Source organism: Podarcis bocagei, assembly GCF_964188305.1.
Source record: "Podarcis bocagei genome assembly, chromosome: 17".
In the NCBI taxonomy this organism is placed as follows: domain Eukaryota; kingdom Metazoa; phylum Chordata; class Lepidosauria; order Squamata; family Lacertidae; genus Podarcis; species Podarcis bocagei.
This window is the reverse complement of record NC_138143.1, coordinates 39,484,618-39,506,113: the sequence shown is the minus strand read 5'-3', so window position 1 is coordinate 39,506,113 and position 21,496 is coordinate 39,484,618. Positions and strand designations below refer to the sequence as shown.

At 44.1% G+C, this 21,496-nt stretch overlaps 1 pseudogene across 1 annotated transcript; it reads left to right on the top strand.

Moving 5' to 3' along the window:
* The first annotated feature begins 464 nt into the window (after positions 1 to 464).
* LOC308576550 lies at positions 465 to 19,476 on the top strand (annotated as a pseudogene). Its single transcript has 3 exons — positions 465 to 540; positions 18,673 to 19,325; positions 19,414 to 19,476. The product of its transcript is annotated as an uncharacterized misc_RNA (transcript).
* The last annotated feature ends 2,020 nt before the right edge of the window (positions 19,477 to 21,496 follow it).

Here is a 21,496-nt window from a genome sequence, read left to right as displayed (position 1 = left end):
TGTCAGAAAATACCAGGATATCATCCAAAAAGCAAACGCAGTTACGATACAGCAGTGGCCCCAGCACATGGTGCGTGAAAGCCAGGAAACACGGGTTTCCACATTGCAAGCCGAAAGGCATGACAAGATATTCAAATGCCCCCAACAGTGCAAACATGGTGGTTTTCCACTCGTCGCCCTCACGCACCCTGATGAGATTGTACACCCCCTGGAGGTCCAGCTTAGTAAAAAATTTTCCCTTCCGCACTCTCGCCAAAACGTCGTCGATTCTCAGCATGGGGAAGGCCACGGGTTCCATCAAGGAGTTGAGGGCCCTGAAATCCACGACCAGCCTCTTCTCACTCGTCGCTTTCTAGTCCACAAAGAACACCGGGCTGCCACCCACAGCTTTGGATTCCCTGATGAACCCCCTTTTAAAGTTTTTGTCAATAAAGTCTTTCAACTCCCGCATCTCTTGATCCGACATGGAATACAGCTTCCCCACCGGCATCTTGGCCCCCGGGACCAGGTTAATCTGGCAATCGTATGGCCAGTGCGGCGGTAATGTGTTGGCCTCCCTCTCACTGAACACTTCCTCCAAGTCTCGGTATTGCGGAGGGATTCTGCCTTTGCTTCCCATGCATGTTGCCACCATCTGGGCCCCCCTGTCTCAAGGTTTCCCTACTCCCAGGCAGTTCTCCAAACAGTGCACCAACCTGAAAGTCAGGGACCGCTGATGCCAGGAAACCACCGGATCGTGCAAGGCCAACCAACGCATACCCAGAATAATGGGCGGACCAGCCAACGTGGCTACGTGGAAAGTGATGGTCTTGGAGTGCGTGGAAATCTGCATCCTCATGGGAGAAGTCAACAACCTCAGATATGCAGATGACACAACACTGATGGCAGAAAGTGAGGAGGAATTAAAGAACCTTTTAATGAGGGTGAAAGAGGAGAGCGCAGAATATGGTCTAAAGCTCAACATCAAAAAAACGACGATCATGGCCACTGGTCCCATCACCTCCTGGCAAATAGAAGGGGAAGAAATGGAGGCAGTGAGAGATTTTACTTTCTTGGGCTCCATAATCACTGCAGATGGTGACAGCAGCCACGAAATTAAAAGACGCCTGCTTCTTGGGAGAAAAGCAATGACAAACCTAGACAGCATCTTAAAAAGCAGAGACATCACCTTGCCATAGTTAAAGCCATGGTTTTCCCAGTAGCAATGTATGGAAGTGAGAGCTGGACCACAAAGAAGGCTGATCACCGAAGAATTGATGCTTTTGAATTATGGCGCTGGAGGAGACTCTTGAGAGTCCCATAGACTACAAGAAGATCAAACCTCTCCATTCTGAAGGAAATCAGCCCTGAGTGCTCACTGGAAGGACAGATCCTGAAGCTGAGGCTCCAATACTTTGGCCACCTCATGAGAAGAGAAGACTCCCTGGAAAAGACCCTGATGTTGGGAAAGATGGAGGGCACAAGGAGAAGGGGACGACAGAGGACGAGATGGTTGGATAGTGTTCTCGAAGCTACCAGCATGAGTTTGACCAAACTGCAGGAGGCAGTGGAAGACAGGAGTGCCTGGCATGCCCTGGTCCATGGGGTCACGAAGAGTCGGACACGACTAAACGACTAAACATCAACAACAAATAATACACTACTACAGAATTAGAGAGCATACCCAACAGAAAGTTCTCCCGTGCAACCCTCCTTGCAACAGCTGGGCAGAACTTCTCCTAAGCTGTGTCCTCAGAGCGTGTGGGCACCTGCAAACCCAGGGACAGACAATATTGTACAATATTCTTCTATGCAAACCACTCTGCAGTGGTTGGGCAGTCTTTTCCAGGAGAACTTCTTCTAGGCGGTTCTTAGACAGAAGGTTTTGTATCTGCAAAAGAGGATGACAGTTCCATAATGTCTTGATGGCCTTTAAGATGGTGTCTTCATGCAGCTTTTTAGCTGATGTAGAATCCTTACCGATTCCTTTTTTTGTTTGGGATTAATGAAGATCAGGATAATGGCATGGCCAGAGGAACATGCAGCAATCACATTAAAAAAAAATATTGTTACCCAAAGCTCCACAGTGTCCATCCAGGACAGGACGGCTTCCAAAATTTCCACAAAAAAGTTAGATCCGTAGAGAATGCAGAAAGAAGCCAGAGCTTTGATGGCATTCAGGTGAACTTCTGTGCTGACATCCCTCACAGTGTTTCGTAGAAGAGCTTTGTGCCTCCACAGAGAAGTTAGTAGTAAGATGGATGAGGAGAAAAATATCACGAAGGGAAAGAAATCTGGAGCAACATATAGAAAGATGGAATACTTACAAAAGTCAGATGTCTTAATTCCTGAGTCAGTGTTATTGCTTAGAAGTGATTCAAATGCCTTGCATTCAGAAATGAGTCTATTGCCCATTATTACCTTGATGGTGGTGATGATTGCAGAGAAGACCACAGTCCCCAGAAGCAGCCAAGGCACCAGCCCAGGGAATCTCCGCTTCATTCGCAGGAAGAGAGGGTGAGAGAAGTTGGCAATCTTTACACAGTACAAAACACTGAGCCAAGCGGCAAACCAAAGCTCAGTAGTATTAACAAAAAACCACGAGGCATTGTATACAGCGCTTAGGTCCTTATTCTGAAGAGTGTCCTTGAAAAAGAGGATAAAAATTGCAGTCTGTATCACAATGGCAAGAAATGCAAATCTGAACAAGCTAAGACAACTCAGGATCATGTCAGCTGAGGATGGTTTTCTGCTTCGAAACCAGTCAATGCAGTTAACGATAGCAATAAATCCATTTCCTGCCAATCCCGTGAGGGTCACAACCACCAGAAGAATGAAGCAGAACAATTCAGATAAATTAGGCATCTTTCTGAGCGTGAAAGAGAATGTCAACTCTGTTGTAATGTGTAATATTTGCACCATCTGCTGCCACCACCGCACTTTATGTTTATGAGTTGTGTGGAGCACAATACCTCTGCCTTTTATCTAGAACAGAAAAGGTTTTAGAGAGCTGAGGAGTTATTTTCATTTGTTGATTGATTCTGTTCTGATGCAAATCAACCATGGAAGGATTCTATTACTAAATCGATATTGCCTCTTCTGATGTCATATGTGCAAATTCCACAGACATTTTGATTATTGTATTTGAATCTGGCTTAACAAAGTGATTTATATATATTTATATATATAGAGAGAGGATTTGTTGATTTTGATTAATCTTTGTCCACCAACATTGCTATTAATCTTATTAATAAATTTGAAAACATATGTCTTTATTAAATGGGTATTTGTTCTAATTAGTTGGGTAATTGAAGTGGGGTGTTAGATAATAAATAATAATAATAATATTTTTTTTTTACTTATATCCTGCCCTCATCAGCTGAAGTCGGGCTCAGAGCAGCTAACAACAGTAAAAGTACTACAGCATTCTAAAGTCAATTCATTCTAAAATCAATTCAAAATCAAATTAATGGCAACCATTGGGTTCTGTGAGGATTACCAAAGAAGGGGGTCAGGCTGTGCCTTGGCCAAAGGCCTGGTGGAGCAGCTCTGTCTTGCAGGCCCTGCGGAAAGATGTCAAGTCCTGCAGGGCCCTAGTCTCTTGTGACAGTGTTTCACCAGATCAGAGCCACAGCCGAAAAAGCCCTGGCTCTAGTTGAGGCCAGCCTAACCTCCCTGTAGCCTGGGACCTCCAAGATGTTTTTGTTTGAAGACCATAAGGTCCCGTAGAGCTGTTATGCAGACCAATAGATTGGCATTCCATAAAAAGGCAGAAGTTAGAAGAATTAAAAACCAGGAAGCTGATTGTGTACATTCAAATATTATGTGTATACATAATATTTAGTTAATGAAATTAAAACAGTTTCTCCAGGTTTCCTGCTCTATAGAGAAATTTTGCAACTCAGTCAGATGGGAGGCATATTAAAAATGTTGTTGTTCTTGTTGTTGTCCGCCCAAATGACTTTTCCCTCCTACTCCCTGCACCTGCTCCCTGACCTGAATTGTGATGCGTCTGTTGCTGTGTGGCACAGCCCTGCCACCAGCCTAGGGGGAGATGTCTCAGCTTCTACCTTTCGGCGTGGGATTCAAACCACGTTAACCGAAGAGAATGCTAACATGTGGACAGCCAGATTTGGAGCTGTCAGTCTATTGTTCTTTATACAGATCCCTTGCCTGCAGCCTCCTCTTTTCAGAACAATACTTACACTTTCCGTAGTCATTCTCTGCTACCTACCTTCATAATGTGTACAAATAGATACTTTTATGAAAGTAACATCCAGCATTCCAACTGCTTCAACTCGTTTAGCAGATCCCACTCTTAAAAATCAAAGGAGATAATTAGCTCAACCTCGACCTCAAAACAATATAACCAGGGCAGGAGCGAAGACAGCCAGACTCTCCAAATTCAGGCAGAAGATTCCCACCACAATGGCTGGTCCCTCTACTTTCAGCTTACTCTATGCATTCCCATTTTAATGCTGCTTGCTCTGTCTGAGGCACATACTGTACAGGTGAATTGTGCATTCAAGGAAAGAGAGACAACCATTAAGAAGCACCAATATTTCTAAAGCTCTGATTCCTCATACACCTGTCACCTTACAACGTTGTGTAAATACTTTGGAGAAACTGAATATGGCTCTCCGAAAGCGAAGCCCAGAATTGTGGAGGAACCCGAATTGCTAAATAATTCTGTTTGCAGTGGATGAATTGTTAAGCAAATAAATACGGTTTCAAAACAAATGAAGACTTCATGGGCATATCCAGAAGACCATTCTCCTGTGCAAACAAGTGTGCAGTGGTTGGGCAGTCTTGTGCAGGAGAACGTCTTCTAGGCGGTTCTCAGGAAGATAGTTTTGTTCTTGCAAAAGAGGAAGGCACTTCCATAAGATCTTGGTAGCCTTTAAGATGGTGGCTTCATTCAGAATTTTAGCCAATGTAGCAACCTTACGGATTCCTGTTTCAGTTTGGGATTCATGAAGATCAGGATAATGGCATGGCCAGAGGAATATTCAACTATCACATTAAAAGCAATTACATATATCCACCCGCATTTAATGTCCCTCCAGAACGAATGTATCTAAAATCTCAACACAAAAATGAGATATGTAGAGAATGCAGAAAGAAGCCAGAATTTTGATGGCATTCAGGTGAGCTTCTGTGCTAACATCCCTCACACTGTTTTGTTGAAGATTTTTGTGCCTCCACAGAGAAGTTAGCAAAAAGATGGAAGAGAAGAAAAATACCACAAAGGGAAATAAATTTGGAAGACGATAAAAAAGTAGAACATACTTATAGGAATGGGATGTTTTCATTCCTGAGTCACGGCCATTACTTAGAATTGGTGCAAATATATTACATTTAGACATAACGCTACTGCCTGTTAATGCCACAATGGTGGTGATCGCAGAGGAGACCACTGTCCCCAGAAGCAGTCAGGTGAAACAAATTCTGGCTGGCTGGATCAGTGTTGCTTTTCCTGGTTGGTCCCGCTGAGAATCCCAGTTAATGCCAGGATCTGGGTCTGCTGGGGGATAGATTGCTCCCCCTTGCAATTGGCTGGGTGCACGCTGGGCAACTGGTCCCTCAGCACCCCAAACCCCGGAAAAACTGATTCTCCTGGCTGGCTTGCCAAATTGTTATGAGCGGAAATTCCCTTTAATATAGTCCAATTCCTTTGAGGAATGGAACACTGTGTAGAGTGTGTTTGAGGCTCTTACCAGTCGGGAGTAACAAACAGAGACCAAAACAGTAATATTAAAGCAAAGCAGCTAGTAAGCCTGATCTTTATTAAACTGTTGCAACAGGGTGCTCACCCCTCACGCAGGAGGGAGGAGGAACCCAGAACATTGGTGTGCAAGCTCTTATATAGACTTTTGAAATTGCCTACCCTGTAGCTCAAGACCACCCCCCAAAACATCATACATACATCACAGAAAGAGGTGGTCCAAAGACAATTGGAAAGCTTTTCCCATTTCCTTCCTCCTTGCAGAGAAATATTTGAGGCCAATTTGGGAGAGTCAAAATGGCTTCAGGATTGTTCTCCTGTACTATTTCCTTCACATGGTTTATATACTTAGGTATGTGTTTGCCTTGTACATTTATGAACATTTATTTGATATATATATAAGACCTTAGAATTCTGCACCCGCTGGAGTTTCTGGGTCAGTCTCAAGGGCAGCCCCACGTAGAGCGAGTTACAATAATCCAGTCTGGAGGTGACCGTCGCATGGATCACAGTGGCTAGGTCAGGACGAGAGAGATAAGGTGCCAACTGCTTAGCTTGGCGGAGATGAAAAAATGCCGCCTTTGTTATAGCTGCAATCTGCGCCTCCATGGAGAGGGAGGTATCGAAGATTACACCCAAACTCTTCACGGATGGTGCTGGCACTAATTGCACCCCCGCAAGAGATGGGAGTTGCCCCCTCAATCCCATATCGTCCCGTCCCAGCCAGAGGACCTCTGTCTTTGAAGGATTTAACTTCAACCGGCTCCCACGTAACCATCCAGCCACAGCTTCCAAGCATCTGATCAGTGTGTCTGGGGCAGAGTCAGGATGGCCATCCATCAACAGATAGAGTTGGGTGCCATCAGCATACTGATGGCAGCCCAGCCCAAAACTCTGGACAAGCTGGGCGAGGAGGCACATAAAGATGTTAAAAAGCATCGGGGAGAGTATCGCACCCTGGGGCACTCCACACGACAAGGAGCGGCGGGATGACAATTCCCCCCAAGCACCACCCTCTGTCCCCGACCAGAGAGAAACGAGCACTAGCCCGTTCCCCCATCTCTGGTTTTCAGCCATTAAGAAAAAAACAACATCTTCAGAGCTTTGATTAACCATATACCAGCCACCTCACAATGCTGTGTAAATAATGAGGAGGAAGTTAATATGGATATCTGAAAGGAAACACAGAACTAAGAAGGAACCTACATTGGTAGAACTCTTGCTTTTCAGTTTTGACATAATAGTGCAGTCATTTATTCAATATTTCATTCAGTATTTTAGCTGATGTAGCATCTTGATTGATTCCTGTTTCAGTTTGGGATTCATGAAGATCAGGATAATGGCATGACCAGAGGAATATGCAGCAATCACATTAAAAAGAATTAAATGCACCCCATTGTCGTTAATGCCCATCCAAAACAAAACTATTGACAAGATTTCCACAAAAACGTTAGTTACATAGAGAACGGAGAAAGAAGCCAGAGCTTTGATGGCATTCAGGTGAGCTTCTGTGCTGACATCCCTTGCACTGCTTTGTAACAGATTTTTGTGCCTCCACAGAGAAGTTAGTAATAAAATGGATGAGATCAAAAATATAATGAAAGGAAGGAAATTCGGAAAAAAATATAGTAGGCTAAGAAACTTACAGGAACTGGTCGTGTTAATTGCTGAGTCATTGTTATTGTTTAGATGTGATTCAAATGGATTACATTTAGACAAAATGATACTGCCTGTTATTGCCACAGTGGTGGTGATTGCAGAGAAGCCCACAGACCCCAAAAGCAGCCAAGGCACCAACCCAGGGAATCTCCGCTTCATTTGCAGGAAGAGAGGGTGGGAGAAGTTAGCGATTTTTACACAGTACAAAACACTGAGCCAAGCGGCAAACCAAAGGCTAGGTGTATTAAGAAATAGCCACAAGGCATTGTATGCAATATATACGTTCATTTTCTGAAAGGTGTCCATGAAAAAGACGTTTATTATTGCAACCTGTATCAAAATGGCATGAAATGGAAATCTGAACAAGCCAAGCAAACTCAGGATCATGTCAACCGGGGATAGTTTTCGGCTTCTATGCCAGTCAATGCAGTTCACAATAGCAATGAATCCATTCCCCACCATTCCTATGAGGGTTTCAATCACCAGAAGAACGAAGCAAAACAATTCAAATAAGGTAGGCATCTTTCTGAGCATGAAATAGAAGCGTTTCTTCCAGTGTAATGTGTAATATTAGCACAGGCTGATGCTGATGCTGCCCTTTATATGACCAGTGGGGAGCAGAATACTTCTGCCTTCTCTCAAGAATAGAGAAACTTGCAGGGAGGGATGTGAGCTATTTTCATTTGTTGATTCTGTTGAGATGCAAATCACATCTGGAAAGATTCAATTACTAAATCTATATCATATATTCTGCTGTCATTTTTGCAAATTCGACAGTGGTGCTAAATATCATCTTTGCATCTGGCTTAACAAACAGTGATGCATGATTCTTTTAGGATTTGTTTATCTTGATTAATGTTTGTTCACCAGTATGATTATTTTTAATCCATTTGTAAACAGAGATTTCTATCAAATGATTTCATAAATTTATTGTGTTTGTGAGGGACGTTGTTCTAATCGGTCAGAGAAATAAAGCAAGGTGTTTACTTGTGCAGGCCAATAGAAGATTTTTTAAAAAGAATTTATTCATTGTTTTCTATGTTCTTGCCCCTCTTTAAGCAATCAATGGATTTGACGCTCAGGTTTTGACGTCTTAAGGGACACCCAGCAGAGCTGCCCTCTGTTGCCATTGCTGTTTGCATTGTTCATGGAGGTACTAGGCATCCAACTATGCAAAGACGCCTTTTACAGAGGGTGTCATTGTGCAGAATGAGGTACACAAAATGAGTATGTTTGCAGATGACACCCCTTTATCTTTGCAAAATCCAATAACAGCCTTTAGCCACCTAAGCGGCAATTAGAAATGTATCACAGGGTAGCAGGATTGCAAATCAGCTACTTTAAATCTGAGCTCCTGCCTACCAATTTAGAAACACTACAAGAGGCTGGTTACTAGCTAACTCTCCATTTCCCATAGCGCATGGAGGATTTAAGTAGTTAGGTATAAACCTCACTGCAGGTAAAAGGTAAAGGACCAATGGACAGTTAAGTCCAGTCAAAGGCCACTATGGGGTTGCAGCACTCATCTCACTTTCAGGCAGAAGGAGCCAGCGTTTGTCCACAGACAGCTTTCTGGGTCATGTGGCCAGCAGGACGAAACCACTTCTGGCGCAATGGAACAGAGTGATGGAAACCAGAGAACATGGAAATGCCATTTACCTTCTCACCACAGCGGTATTATTATTATTATTTATTTTGTTTCTATATCCATCCCTGAAGGTCTCAGGGCAGTTCTCATTAAAAACCACTTACATAAAATCAAAACCAAAACCAGATTACTATCTTCCCCCCAGGAAAGAGCCAGCATTTAAAAAAGGGCATAGGATGTCAGGTCAGGCAAAGGCCGGGTTGAAGAGGAATGTTTTTGCCTGGCGCCTAAAGATGTATAGTGAAGGCACCAGGCGAACTTCCCTGGGGAGGGCATTCCACAGACGGGGAGCCACTGAAGAGAAGGCCTGTTCTCGTGCTGCCACCATCCTGACCTCTCGAGGAGGAGGCACAAGAAGAAGGGCCTGAGAAGATGACCTCAGGGTCCAGGTGGCTACATATGGGAAGAGGCGGTCCTTAAAGTATTGCGGTCCTGAGCCTAAGGCATTATAGGTCAAAACCAGCACTTTGAATTGGGCCTGGAAACTAATTGGTAGCCATTGCAGTTGGACCAGGATCGGTGTAATATGCTCAAATCGTCTAGTTCCGGTGAGCAATCTGGCTGCTGAGTTCTGCACCAGCTGAAGTTTCCGAACCGTCTTCAGAGGCCGCCCTACGTATAATGTATTGCAGTAATCTAACCTTGAGGTTACCAGAGCATAGACAACAATAATTAGATGATCCCTGTCCAGATAGGGGTGTAGCTGGGCCACCAGCCGAAGCTGATGGAAGGCACTCTGGGCCACTGAGGCTACCTGGGCCTCAAGCGTCTCCACCCCCATCGTTCTGCCCGGACACTGAGGTCCAGCTCTGAGGGCCTTCTGGCGGTTCCCTCATTGCGAGAAGCCAAGTTACAGGGAACCAGGCAGAGGGCCTTCTCGGTGGTGACGCCCTCCCTGTGGAACGCCCTCCCACCAGATGTCAAAGAAATAAACAACTACCAGATTTTTAGAAGACATCTGAAGGCAGCCCTGTTTAGGGAAGCTTTTAATGTTTGATGTATTATAGTATTTTAATATTCCTTTGGAAGCCGCCCAGAGTGGCTGGGGAAGCCCAGCCAGATGGGCGGGGTATAAATAATAAATTATTATTATATTATTATAAGCGACAGCAAAGGATCCAGGAGTACACACAAGCTACAAACCTGCTCCTTTAGGGGCAGCGTAACCCCATCAAGAGCAGGTGACCTCCCAACCATCCTGTCTGAGGAAGCACCCATGAACAGTGCCTCAGTCTTATCGGGATTGAACTTTAGTTTGTTGGCTCTCATCCAGTCCATTACTGAGGCAAGACATTGGTCCTGCACTTCTACCGCCTCACTGCAGATGTGAAGGAGAAATAGAGCTGAGTGTCATCAGCATACTGCTGATGACATACTCCTAACCTCTGCATAATCCCATCCAGCACTTTCATATAGATGTTAAACAACATGGAGGATAGAATTGAGCCCTGCAGAACCCCATATTGAAGGTACCTATTTATGTACTTGCACTGCTGTTCTTTTGAACTGTTAGGTTGGCAGGAGCTGGGACAGAGCAACGGGAGCTCACCCCGTTGCAGGGATTCGAACCACCACCTTCTGATCAGCAAGCCCAAGGGGCTCAGTGGTTTAGACCACAGTGCCACCCACGTTCCTGCCTCACTGCAGACACGGCTTCCAGTTCCGGCTGCCTTAATGGAGACAGCTCCCATGACAACAGGAGATTGTTGGCGAAGGAAAAAACCAAGGATGATTGAGGATAATTATGCTTGCAAGTTCCCCCCAGGATGATTGAGGGTAATTATCCTTCACTTGCAGATTGTCTTGATACCTGATTTTCGCTCCGATATGGAATGCGGGAGGCAGGGAGGCACTGAGTGCAAAAGCACTTTGCCTGTTGGTAACCCACCTCCACCACCATTAAGAAGCAGAGGTTCTTCTGCTCATTAAAAGTTTAATTAGGATAAATGTATAGATGCATGCTGAAATTGAAACAGCTGCAATTGAAACTGCTGAATTGAAACAGCTGCAAGGTTGTTAAGATTTGAATGAGAAAGAAGACTTCATTTGGTGCAAAAGACGGTATGGGGCGGGGGAGCCTAAAAATGGATTTTTTTTATTTTTTCTATTTACATAACTGACTCAGCAAACTCCCTAGAAGCCAAATTAACATTTTAAAGCAACAAGCAGAGTGGGAGGGAACTAGATTATAGATATGGTTTACAAATAATAAAAAAATGAACTGTGTGTATGGAATATAAAACAAAGAGAATAATTTTAAATGGATCTGGAATTAATAAGCTGGTCTGAGTCAATTATTACTTGGGAGAAGAAAAAGGGGTTGTTATCTTGGATGGCAGGACAAGATGGGAGTTTGGAGACATGGTAAGGCTTTGGCAAGGCTGGACGGACAAAGGAAGAGAAATTGGATACCTGCCAGGACTTTGTCGGGGTGCCAGTTAACTCTTTCCCTAGGCTGATGTATTTATATTGCAATTACAACTGCAAATCAACATCAGATAGAAATGAGATCAAAAGCATCATTTACAACAGCAAAAAGGATCAATTGGTTAGGGAGGAGAACAATATTTAACATGTCAAGTGCAGGAAAAAGGAGAATCTGTTGGTGGAAAGACAAATGCCCTCTTCATAGCCATGCGTGAGTCTATGGAGGTTTGTATAATATACTACTACAGAATTCAAGGGCATACCCAACGGAAAGTTCTTCTGTGCAACCCTCCTTGCGATAGCTGGGCATTTTTGTGCAGGAGAACATCTCCTAGGTTGTGTCCTCAGAGCGTGTGGGCACCTGCAAACCCAGGGACAGACAATATTGTACAATATTCTCCTATGCAAACCACTCTGCAGTGGTTGGGCAGTCTTGTGCAGGAGAACCTCTTCTAGGCGGTTCTCAGACAGAAGATTTTGTGCCTGCAAAAGTGGATGACACTTCCATGATGACTTGATGGCCTTTAAGATGGTGTCTTCATGCAGCTTTTTAGCTGATGTAGAATCCTTACTGATTCCTGTTTTAGTCTGGGATTAATGAAGATCAGGATAATGGCATGGCCAGAGGAATATGCAGCAATCACATTAAAAAAAAATATTGTTACCCAAAGGTCCCCAGTGTCCATCCAGGACAGGACATCATCCAAAATTTCCACAAAAAAGCTAGATACGTAGAGGATGCAGAAAGAAGCCAGAGCTTTGATGGCATTCAGGTGAGCTTCTGTGCTGACATCCTTTGCAGTGTTTCGTAGAAGATTTTTGTGGCTCCACAGAGAAGTTAGTAGTAAGATGGATGAGAACAAAAATATCATGAAGGGAAATAAATCTGGAACAACATATAGAAAGATGGAATACTTGCAAAAGTCAGATGTCTTAATTCCTGAGTCAGTGTTATTGCCGAGAAGTGATTCATATGAACTACATTCAGATGTGAGTGTAATGTCCATTGTTGCTACAATGCTGGCGAGTGCCGAATAGACCACAGTCCCCAGAAGCAGCCAAGGCACCAGCCCAGGGAATCTCCACTTCATTCGCAGGAAGAGAGGGTGGGAGAAGTTGGCAATCTTTACACAGTACAAAACACTGAGCAAAGCGGCAAAACAAAGTTCAGCAGTATTAACAAATAGCCATGAGGTATCATATGCAATGCTTAGGTCCCTCTTCTGAAAAGTGTCCTCAAAAAAGAGGATAAAAATTGCAGTCTGTATCACAATGGCAAGAAATGCAAATCTGAACAAGCTAAGACAGCTCAGGATCATGTCAGCTGGGGATAGTTTTCTGCTTCGAAACCAGTCAATGCAGTTAACGATAGCAATAAATCCATTTCCTGCCAATCCTGTGAGGGTCACAACCACCAGAAGAATGAAGCAGAACAATTCAGATAAATTAGGCATCTTTCTGAGCGTGAAGGAGAATGTCAACTCTGTTGTAATGTGTAATATTTGCACCATCTGCTGCTGCCACCACACTGTATGTATTTGAGTTGTGTGGAGGACAATACCTCTGCCTTCTATCTAGGACAGAAAAGGTTTTAGAGAGCTGAGGAGTTATTTTCATTTGTTGATTCTGTTCAGATGCAAATCAACCCTGGAAGGATTCTATTACTAAATCGATATTGCCTCTTCTGATGTCATGTGTGCAAATTCCATAGACATGCTGATTATCATATTTGAATCTGGCTACACACACACACACACACACACACACACACACACACACACACACTTTGCTGATTTTGATTAATCTTTGTCCACCAGTATTACCATTATTATTATTATTAATCAATTTGAAAACATATGTCTTTATCAAATGGGTATTTGTTCTAATTAGCTGGATAATTAAAGTGGGATGTTACATTATGTAGACCAATAGAGTGGTATTCCATAAAAAGGCAGAAGCTAGAAGAATTAAAAACCCCGAAACTGAATGTGTACATTCAACATAATATATGGTTAATGAAATTAAAATACTTTATCCAGGTTTTCTGCTTTTATAGAGAAATCTTGCAACCCAGTCAGATGGGAGGCATATAAAAATTGTTGTTGTTGTTGTTGCTGTTGTTGTTGTTGTTATAATATATTTATACCCTGCCCATCTGGCTGGGTTCCCCCCGCCACTCTGGGCAGCTTCCAACAAAATATTAAAATACGATAGTCCTTCAGATATTAAAAGCTTCCCTAAACAGGGAACAACAATTGTTGTCCAAAATGACTTTCCCCTTCCATTCCATGCACCTGTTCCCTGACCTGAATTGTGATGTGTCTGTTGCAGTGTGGCACAGCCCGGCCACCATTCTTGGGCACCCAACGGCTGGGGGAGATGTCTCAGCCTCTACCTTTGGTCGTGGGATTCAAACCACATTAACCAGAGCGAATGCTAACGTATGGGCAGCCAGATTCGGAACTGTCAGTCTATTGTTCTATATACAAACCCCTTGCCTGCAGCGTCCTCTTTTCAGAACAGTATTTGCACGTGAAGACCCCCAGGAGCCACCTCAATAAATAAATTCGCACATGATATGGAATTTAGTTTTAGGTTATTGGCATAATTTTAAAGTTTATTGCCACAACTTTATTGATTACAGAAAGTGAGTGGTTTGTTTAGGCATTTGTTCGACTAGGCTGGCAGAGTTGGTGAAGATTTCAACTTCCTCAACCAGAGCACCATCTTTGCACTCCTGAGTTGCCCTGAACCAGGCCCCTATGTGAACTGGCCCTGCGGTCCCAGGCCCATTTCGGGAGGCCAGGAATGGCCTTTCCAAAGCCCCAATAGAAATTCATGGAGGCTTCCTCCTCCTCCTCAGTGCTCAAGGAAGACGAACCTGTGGAAGAAGAGGGGTCTCCATCTCGATACCTCCTGGCACGCTTTTTTAATGCTTCCTCCGGTGATGCTTCCCCACAGTGGAAGGCTGCTTAGAAATCGGCAAACTGTCTTCCTCAGAGGAAGCCAGAGGGGGTGCCTGGATGGAAGATCCAGCCATTGTTTGCAAAGAACTATAAGAGCGTGAGTGACTGACTGGCCCTGGCCCAGCAGAATTCCCAGCCTCCGAAGACCTGGATTGGGGGACAGATACAGGAGGGCAACTCAGACCCCTCATCCCACTGCTGTCTGGGGACATCCAGGCTCCTAAGGCGCCCGCATAAAGCGGAGGCACAAGAATACGTGAAAATTGAGACTCATTAAATAGAGGACTGGATGGTGGAAATCCCTCCCCTTCCTCACTGGAATCAGAAGGACCATGGGCCTCAAGGACCATAGATGAGGAAGGCCCTGGGTAAGAATCACCAGCAGAACTAAAACGCTGCAGTAGGTCATCGAATTCTGCATAAAAACATGACAAGGCCCGAGGGTCCCCAGCCAAGCACGACATAATGGACTCTAGTTGGCTAGACACCTGGCCAGGTGGTAAGGATGACCGATCCGATCTCAAGGATTTCAAAAGCCCTCTAATGGCTCTTTTAGGAGGCAAGGCAACATCAGCGGACACTGAAATCCTCTTAGGAGGCATTAAGCTTAAGCAATTGAGGAGGGGCTAGTAGTAAGGCAATGAAACTAAAATTCCAAGGCCCCAAGATGGTGACTGCTGCCTAAAGGGGATTCAAAATAGCACTTGAGCCAAAACTAGAAGCACACAAAATGGCATCTGTCGCTCTCAAGCAATCCAAGATGGTGCTCCCGCCAAAATCAGGGGTTCCCACAAATGGTATCTGCCGCTTTGTGCAAGAAATAGGCGTTCCAATGAAAGTTAAGGCACTAAACAGGCACCCCCCACCTCCTCAGAGGGCAGGTAAAATAAATGCATGCACCCAGAAAAATGCTCCTGGGCTAAGGAAGAACGTCCATTAACAATCAGGCCAGCCAAATCCTCCTGAGAAGGGAAAGCCCCCCCCAAAAAAACACCTGTGTTGCCAAGGAAAACGAGCTGGGTGCAGCCCTCCTAAAAGGGGGAATTAAAACAATGGGCTCCCAGCCACAGAAAACAGGAGCAATCTGCGCTGGAGGGGCAAGGCAACAGGCGATCCCAGGGAGGCTCTAAAATGGGGGAGAATTAAGAAATAGGGGAGAGGGGAGAGGGGAAGGTGAAGGGGGGAGAAAGAGGATTAAAGGGGGGAGGCAGAAAAGAGGGGAAAGGGCAAAGAAAGCCTCTAAGCTAAGAACAGGGGTAATAAAAGGAAAATATTCAACCAGTTTTTAAGAACTCTTTCTCTCTCACTGAGCTCCATCTCAGGTCTGGTGCACAAAGTGAAAAGAGGAAGCTCAATGCAAAGTGCAGCGGTATATAAAAGGTCCCCAGTTAATTCAACCCATCTGTTTCCACCGAAAAACATTTCAGGGGATCGTTTGCAACAGTTTGCCAACATTTTTGAGTGAATTGGCCAGATCTGCTTAGCAACCTGGGACTTCCAATTGGGTCATTGTGGCTGCCCAATCATTCCCAACCACAGCGGTGAGGTCAGTCCTGATGATCTCACCACAATATGTGCCCTCTGGGAGGAGGACCCAATTTACACATTCCTTAGTCATTCTCTGCTACCTACCTGCAAACTGTATACAAAAGGGATACTTCTATGAAAGTAACACCCAGCATTCTGACTGCTTCAACTGGTTTAGCAGATCCCACTCTTAAAAATCAAAGGAGATCATCTAGCACAACCTCAACCCCTTAAGAATATAACCAGGGCAGGATTGAAGACAACCAAGACAACACCTGGAAAGATTCTTTTACTAAATCAATATCATGTGTTCCGATGTCATAGTTGCAACTGTTGGGATTCGCAGGATGACGAGTAAGTCTGCAGGCTTCAACAGGCTGATGCAATACTCTGTGAAGTGCTGGGTCAGAATGACTCAGCAGGAATGTGATTGGCTATCACCTGTTTTAAAAGGAAAGCCTGTTCAACAGTAATTGTGGTTGTGCTGTAGTGTGGTGGTGCTGTGGTGGAGAATATTCGTTTGCCTTAAGGTGCAGGTACTCTGTATTAACTGCTTTTGTAAATACTTGTATATAGCTCACATTAAAAAGACTGTGACAGCAACATCCACATAGGTGCTAAATATCGTCTTTGGGAGCACTGTGTTTTGTTCCATTTTTGTTGGGGGTGGTGGTGTATGGATTCCAGAAGGTGGCCTTGGAGGTCCTTGCCCTATAGCATCATCTAGGGATGTGAAGTTTCATGTTACCTATGACAGCACAGGCAGTAGCCTGCACCATGAGAGACAGGATAGGGGAGAAAAATCACTTACACCCTTCTTGGGGAGGTTAATGGTTGTGACCTGGCATGGCTTATTGGGTTTGGGGAGTGGAAAGGTGTGGGAATGTTCAAGGATGCAGGAGAGGATATATTGATCAATTATATCCTTCCCAACATGTGTTAACAAGTTCTATAATTTAGCAGAGTAACATTCCCCCTTTTTAAACATGCACAGCGGATAATGTATTTGCCAGGATTGTACATGCTTCTAAAATAAGTTTTCTTGTAATTCCCCTTTATTCCCTCCTCAAAAGGAATATAAAAGTATATAAAATAGTTTACTCACATTCTGTTCACAGAAGGATCTCAGAAGGCAGACTTAACTTACAAAATATATACACCTGGAATCTATCCCATAATGGGATAGTTCCATTGGAACTTCCAGCTTCCAGCCAAGACAGCATCTCAGGCTGATGCTTCTTTGATGAAAGCAAAATGGAAAAGAGGGAGATGTACTTTCCAGTCCTGTACTTTTGTTACCTGCACAGGTGAAGTCACGCCCACCTCTGGCCACATGTAGAGGAAGTTTGTCCCAGCCCAGGAGGAAACAGTAAGTCTATCTACCGGCTGAACAAACATCCCTCCCCATGTCTAAACATGTCCACTCTAGTAATGTTGTATTTGACCGCTCTGTGTTTCACACCCCACAGAAGGTGGCCCGTCCGTATTCATGGCTGGCTGTTTCTTGAAGCGCCAGCCTGCCGCTGAGGACGACAGGATACGCTGCCAAAATATAAGATTTAAACTGTCCAGTGAGGGGGCAACATGAGAGGCAGGGCTTCAGAGGCCAACCGGAGGGAGCAAGTCTTCACTCTGGTCCACTAATGGGGTATTTAAGCTGGACACCCGCAGTGCAGTCAGCGGCAGGTCAACCCGCCTGCCCACCTTGTATGTGGGCTGTGCCTTCTGGTTCTGTAGGTTGCTTGTCTTAAAGACCTTGCTGTGGAGATCATTGGTCACCATATTAGGGGCTGTGAAGGAATTGCGCCTGCAGAAAAATCGGGCCTGTCTGGAGGTTTTTATCTTCCTCATAGCAATAGTCACAACTTTGGCAGTTAAGGCTTTGGGTGGAACTCTTAGTCTATTCCTGGATGGGTGGTGAGATGGTGTATCTCCCTCCTCCCATTACAAGGAGGACGATATTCAAGGTACCCTAGTAAAGGGGTCTGGGCGGAAGAATCTGTCCAGAGCAGACGGGCCATAGATCTTCCCAGTGGTGGCCTGGTGGGGGGGGGGTTTCCACAACTGTGGACCTGCATCTTTTGGTGACCCTTAACCCAGCCATGACCCTGTTTAACACCACCCTTCTGGAACAAGGCTGGTTTAGGATACACATCCAGTGCCTGCACCAATACTTACCATCATCTGTAATCAATAAAATTGTGGACATTTTCAATTCCAAATATCTGTTGTGGTGTTTGTTATTTGTCTCATCATCACCCTTCCCATCTCATCTGGGACTCACTTTGAATGGGCTCACAAAATCCTTTAACACAGTCCTTCCTTCTGTAGTTCTTATTGCTGCCACAAAATGTTAAATGACTTTTAAAAGACATCTGAAGGCTGTTTAGGGAAATTTTAAATGTCGGGTGGTTTACTGTATTTTTAATACTTTGTTGGAAGCCATACAGAGTGGCTGGGTGTGTAAATAATAAATTATTATTATTATTATTATTATTATTATTATTATTATTATTATTATTATTATTATATTAAGCTTGATTCAAAGGCTTTCTTGGCTAATCAGCTTTTCAACCCCTAGAACATATTTGCTGGGCCAGCCAGTCCTCTGAACTGGGAAGTGGGGTAAGCCAATAAAGCATCAGGGAATTTTTTTGAAATTGTTTTTATTCATTTTGTGGCAGGATTCCAAGAACCCCCCACCCCAAGTTTTATAGATGGATAATGTGTTTGCGTTATAGGTGGCGGTGGGGTCTTCAGTAGAGTTGGATGGGGTGGTGGGAGAGGTGGATTTTGCCATGGAGGTGGTGGACGAGGAGGCTTAAACAGATCACATGACCAAGGACCTCCAGAAAGTGTAGCCATCCTGGGAGAGTTTATGCACCCCTGTGAAGATGACATTGTTTGCAAATGTGTAACTTAGGAGAGCAAAGTACCTTATTTCAATGCACCCGTCTATTTAGAAAATAAGGAACAGATTGGGAAAGTGGATGAAATCTTTGGGCAGCTCAGAGACTTTTATTTTTCAGTCAAATTGTCGGAAAACATGAAAGCTGCTTCCTTCAAAAAGTTGCAAAAGTTTTCTATCGATTCAGCAAAATTGCTCCCTCTGCAGAGATTTTTGCCAAGGCCCCAAGGTGAAAAAGGACATCCGAGAGGTGGAAGAGGAGGCCGTGGTGGAAGAGTGGCAGTGGCGGAGCAAAATGCTGCAGCCCCCAGACCCAGAACAGGCGGGGGCGTGGTTGGCGCACATCCCGGGGGCGTGACATGCATCCCAGGAGGGCGCGGCATGTGGCACATGTCCCAGGGGGGTGGCCGCGATGGCAGTCTTTCCCCAAATGGTGCCTGGGTCAGTGCGCTCCACTGCCCTGCCTTCGTACGCCAGTGCAGAGAGGTAGGTAGGTAGGTAGGTAGGCACTGTTGTCTGGATGCATGCAATAATGTGGTAGAGATATCTCTCTCTCCCCCCACACCCATCCCAGACAGAAAGTTTGAAAATCCAGGTCTGGAAGCAAGGCCGCCCCGATGGCACCCTACTGGAATAGTGGTGCCGGGGGCGGTCCACGCTCTCCATAGCCCCGTTCCTCCTCCAGAGAGTGGACTAGCAAACATAATAAATGAAAAAAATTAAAAAAGAAACCACAACTTGAAGCTTTCTATCAAATGGAAGCTGGTTTGAGGGGAAAGACATTGAACATCAGCACTTCTCAAGATGCTGCAGGACACATACGGATTGTGGCTTCAGTCACGTGTGCTTGGATTCAAACACCAGTGGTGGGAGTGCGCTAGAATTAGAGCTGGGGGGAAATGGTAATGCGTACACAGCCTGAGTCAAAACTGTCGGGCTTTTGTTATTTATACAGATCCCTTGCTTGCAGCACCTCCTTTTCTTTTCTTTCTTTCTTTTTGATAATAATTTTTATTAGTTTTCAATTACAGTCCGATAATAGCCTCATTATAACAATGCCAAATTATAATACGATAACTAGTACCAATCATTCAAATACCAAATGATATAATTTAGGTGGTCTAATGCATGCTAGAATTGATGGTTTGATGATTTTCTTTAATTCTGCATTCCAAAATCTTATTAATTTCAATTACATTACAATCACAATAATAATCCCATATACAATAACTGCATTATTAATTTCTATTTGTGTTGAAACATTAAATGATTTATGAAACTACAAGTGAGGCACTAAAACTATATCTTTGTTCTTCCTGTGTGTGACAATTATTCTGTCTGTGATGTTTCTTCCTGTCCTTGTAAAATGTTATGTTTCTCTTTTCCCGGTTGTTGCTGTTCTCCCTCATGCCTTGGGTGGAGCTAATATCCCATTGTTGTTTCAGAAATTTCTCCATTGCTCCATCCCGCACTTTGTTGTTGTGCAAATATGACAACAGCTGCAAAAAAATCAGACTGTCCCAGTAATGAACCTTATCAGTTCCTTGGCATGTTTGCAGATTCCTTTCATCCTTCCGTTCAGCTGGAGATAACGGAGCAGTTGTACTTCCAGTTAAAAGAATTCCAAGTCCTTTTAACATTGTTCAGTCTGTAAATAATAAAGGATGGGGAAGAGTCAGCTCTAAGCTTCCATCGTAAACCTCTTGCAACATAGAGCTTCCCTCCCTTTTTCTTTTTTTTTTACACACACAGTTCCATTTAATGTTATATTTCATATCTACAATCCAGTTTCATCCCTCCTCACTTGGACATATACAATCTGAATTGGCATTTAAGGGAGGGTTGCCGAATCATGAATATAGAGAAGAAAACTTCATATAAAGAAGCCATAGGCTCCCCTCCCCTCCACCGCCTTTTGTACTGAATGACGTCTTCTTTCAAGTTCAGACCTTAAAGACCTTGCAGCTGGTTCAGTTCCGCAGTTTATGATCTCATCTCTTCTAGCACAATCATGTACATTAGTCTAAATTAAGCTCTAATTAACAGGACAACCTGTTTCTTAATGGCAGCATGGGAGGATTATCGGCAGGCAAAGTGCTTTTGCACTCAGTGCCTCTGTGTCTCCCACAATCCATACCGGAGTGAGAGCTGCAAGTGATGTGTGTTCCCGCCTGTCCCTGGTTTTCAGATACAATATCTGTATATTCCTTAATCATTCTCTGCTATCTACCTGCAAACATTGTAACAAACGATACATCTACGAAAGTAATCTTCAACATTCTACCTAGTTAGACTGGTTTTAGCAGATCCCACATTTAAAATTACAGGATTGGAAAGTGTCCCAGAAGATTATCTCCTACTTCAGGTAGAAGATTCTCCCCAGAAAGGCTGGATATTCTACTTTTAGCTTATTTTGTCTCTGTTCATTCCCATTTCAATGCTGCTTGCTCTCTCTGAGGCACATAACATACAGGTGAATTGACCATTCATGGAAAGAGCTGCAGCCATTAAGAAAAAATCAGCATCTTCAGAGCTCTGATTAACCATATACCAGCCACCTCACAATGCTGTGTAAATAACGGGGATGAAGTTAATAGGTATATATGAAAGTAAAGCACAGAACTAAGAAGGAACCTATACTGGTAGAACACTTGCTC